We start from the raw sequence: 4,143 nt of genomic DNA, 5'->3' as shown, positions 1-4,143 counted from the left end.
TGGTTTCGTTAAATTTCATTTGGACTCTAGGGAATCCTTTCTTTTTCATGATGTGATGTATGTTCTCAAATTAAAGAAGAATATAGTATCTATATATTCTTTGGAAGACAAATGAGTGAGAGTGGCCTTCATAAAAGGAAATATCCTCACATAGACCATGAAATCTCGCATGAGGGATGCTTTCACCTTGGGATCTAGAATTGAAGAAATCTATAGAATAAATGGAATACCATTACGAGCTTTGGTGCATGATATCAATCATCAAAGTGAGTTATGGCACCGAAGTCTTGCACATCTACACTAAAAAGCCCTGCCCAAAGTGAGAAGGTTAGTTTCTGGAATGCCAGATGTTCAATCTAGTCATGATGGTGTATGTCTAGAGTGTGCAAATGGAAATAAGTCAAGGGGATCATTCCCCTCTAGAAAAAGCAAGACTAGTGACATTCTACAACTTATTCATTCTGACCTATGTGGACCCATGCCAGTGCACTCCCTTGGTGGCTATCTCTAGTACATAATCTTTATTGATGACTTTTATAGAAAAACATGGATATTCTATTTAAAACACAAAGATGAAGCATTTTCTATGTTCTAGGAGTTCAAGGCGCTAATTGAGAATCAAACCGGGAAGAAAATCAAGGTTTTTAGGTTTGAAAATGGTGGACAATATACTTCACATGAGTCTGTTGAATTTTGCAAGAAGGCTAGAATTAAGAATGAAACTATCATGCCCTACAATCCTGAGTGTAATGGTGTGGATGAAAGAAAGAATAAGTCTGTCATGGAAGTTACTTGAGTTATGATGCATGATCAAAAGCTGCCAAGGTTCCTTTGGGGAGAAGCCACTAAAATAGTGGTCTATGTTCAAAACAGAGTTCCTCATCAATCCTTAGGTGAAAAAACTCTCGAAGAAGTTTTTACAGGTGTGAAGCCCTATGTTGGACATATGAGGATATTTGGCTTCCCCATATACTTTCATGTGTCAAAGGATAAGAGGAACAATCTAGAAGCCACCAAAAAGAAAGGTATGTTTGTTGGATATTGTGAAAATTCTAAAGCCTTTAGAATATATATATATATATATATATATGTTAAAAGGAAAATCGAGTTTAGTAGGGATGTGACTTTTGATGAAGATTCTTCCCTTAGAAAAGCAAGGTACCTTCCTCTGCCTCCTCCCATTGAGAAGAAGGATGATGACATGGACCTAATAGAATGTCCTTTTGTGCCGAAATCTAAGAAGGATATTTTCGATGATCCCATGGAGCCTATGGACCCCTTGTATCCTCCTCCATGTGATCCCCCTACTAAGAAGAGACCCATTTAGATTTGTCATACATTATAGGATGTTGGAAGACATTCCACAGCTAGAGGAACCTTTAGAGAAAGCAAGAAGTCATGTTGGTACATGTTGTATCTATGAGCACTATCATCCAGTCTGAGCCTCCCACTTTTGAAGAAGCCATCAAAGAGAAAGTTTGGAAGGATGCCATAATCGAAGAGTATGAGTCTATGATGAAGAATAACGTGTGGGATGTTGTTTCGAGACCTAAAGGAAATCCTGTTGTGACCTCGAAATGGCTATGCAAGGTCAAGCATGGAGCTGATAAAAATATTGAAAAATATAAAGAGAGGTTCATGGCTAGAGGTTTTTCCCAGAAAGAGGGAGAAGATTATGATGACATCTTTGCACCTGTTGCCTGCTACACCACTATTAGATCTATTGTTGCCCTTGCTGCTAGTCAAGGATGGACTCTTCACTAGATGGATGTGAATATTGTGTTTCTCCATGTAATACTAGAGGAAGAGGTATATGTTGAGCAACCATAGGGTTTTAAAGTAAAATACAAGAAGACTCACTTTTGCAGGTTAAAGAAGGAATTTTATGGTTTGAAGCAAGTCCCCAGAGCCTGGTATGCCCACATTGATAGTTACCTAGTGAAGCCTGGATTCATGAGAAGCAATGCTGACTCGAACCTCTACTTCAAAGTGGTTCAAGGTATGACTTTGATTTTGTTTTTATATGTTGATGATTTATTATTGACAGGTTGTGTTCCTTTGATGCTCACATGTAAGAGGGAGTTGTCCTCTACGTTTTAAATAAAATACCTTGGGTTGATGCATTACTTTATGAGATTAGAAGTGTGGAAAAATCCTAGAGATATTTTCTTATCTCAGGGAAAATATGTTGTGAAATTATTTGAAATATTTGGAATGGTAGAAGTTAAGTCCTTGGCTACTCCAATGGAGATGAATTTCAAGAAGTTATGTGGAGATGCCGCAAGACCTAATTTGGTGAATCCTTCTGAATATCGACAGTTGATTGGGACTTTGATGTTCCTTGTGAACACCCGTCTGAACATATGTTTTGTAGTTAACATTTTGATCCAATTCATGACAAAGCCTCTTCATGCCCAAAGGGTTTCTTCCAAGCACGTGTTGAGATATTTGATTGGGACGATTAATCTCGGTCTAAGATATACTACTAGAGATGTATGAATGGATGGATATGCTGATGTTGATTGGGCTGGAAATGTTAATGATAGGAATTGCAATTCAGGCTATTGCTTTAGCCTTGGATCTTCTATGATATCTTGGATGAGTAGGAAGCAGAAGTTTGTTTCCCTTAGTACTGTCAAGGCTAAGTATATTACTGCCAGCATGGAAAGTTGTGAGGCTATATGGTTGAGGATGCTCTTTGGAGAGTTTTTTGAGCAGGTCCTGGATACAATGATGATATATTGCGATAACAAGAGTGGGATATGATTAGAAGAGAATCCCATGTTTCATGACACATCCAAGCATATTGAGATTAGGTATCACAATATTTGAGACATGGTGCAGAGAGGAGAAGTGAGACTCCATCACATTTTTTGTTGATGAAAAAATAACATACATACTTACCAAGGATTTGCTAAAAAGGAAGTTCTTGGTCTTCAGAGAGTAGCTTGGACTGATGGATGTGACCCTCTTGGGTAAGGGTCTTGGCTAATTGTGGACACTGAGATATGATCTTCCCCCCTGTCTGAGCTCCCAGGGTGAGGAATTGAGATGGAGATCTCTTGGGGTTGAGGGATCTCTGGACAATAGGATGGTTGTGATCCTTACCCTTTATGGTAAGTAGTATCTTGCCTATTTTCACCATAGGTTGTGTGTGATCCTTGTCATTTATGATAAGTTTAGTATCTCCCTATATCATGATTGGACTAGACAAAGTATATGCCAGTATGCATCCTACCCATAGTATGGGCTTGTTGGGATAGTTCCTCCCAATATGGCCAATGGGTTGAGATGAATTGAGATGGTTGTGATCCTTGCCTCTCACGGTAAGTGGTGTCTCACTCAAGTGATGGGATGCATGTGTCTACCACTTGACTCTTGAGGGTCAATGTGGGAAGATCAACAAACGATGGGATGGATGTGATCCTTCTATTTTGTGGCAAGTGTATCTCGCCTGTTACTCAAAAGTATGGTCGTGATCCTTTATTGGTAAGTTGTATCTCACCCATAGACGATGGGATGGATATGATCCTTACCTTTTATGGAAAGGGTTATATCACCTGCTAATCAACAAAATGGTTGTGATCCTTTCCTGATAAGTTGTATATCACCCATTTTCACTGGAAGATAGCATGGATGTGATCCTTCCTTCTCATAGCAAGTTGTATCTCACCTATTGTCATTAGAAAACATGCTGGTCGTGATCCTTGCTTAGTAAGTTGTATCTCACCTATTTTCATTGGATAGGGGGTGGTAGCTTGAGCTCCACTATGATGTCAAATTCTTCTTCTTTGGATCCATGAGTGTTCAACATATGAGTAGAGATGAGCACAAATGAGTAGATATGAGCATAGATGAGCAGGGATGAGGCATGACTTGATTAAGTGATGATGTTTGAGATGAGATTCATGATGTAGTTGGAAATTTCTCCCTAGTTGAGGGGGAGTATTAATTTAGCACCTTTGGGAAAAATTCCCTTCTTTGGATAACCTTCCTCATATAGAGAAGATCCTCTTTTCCATTGGAAGAATTTAATTTGGTAAAGGAAAAATATTAGTTTTAATAGAAAACCCACAAGTACACAAAAGTACCGGTTGACCTAAAGGTCAAATTGGGTCTCCAAAGAAGCATATAAATACACAT

Source organism: Pinus tabuliformis, chromosome 6 (assembly GCF_031772625.1).
Source record: "Pinus tabuliformis cultivar Carrire ecotype Pingquan chromosome 6, CPIR1, whole genome shotgun sequence".
Classification (NCBI taxonomy): domain Eukaryota; kingdom Viridiplantae; phylum Streptophyta; class Pinopsida; order Pinales; family Pinaceae; genus Pinus; species Pinus tabuliformis.
Note: the sequence above shows the minus strand (reverse complement) of the source record.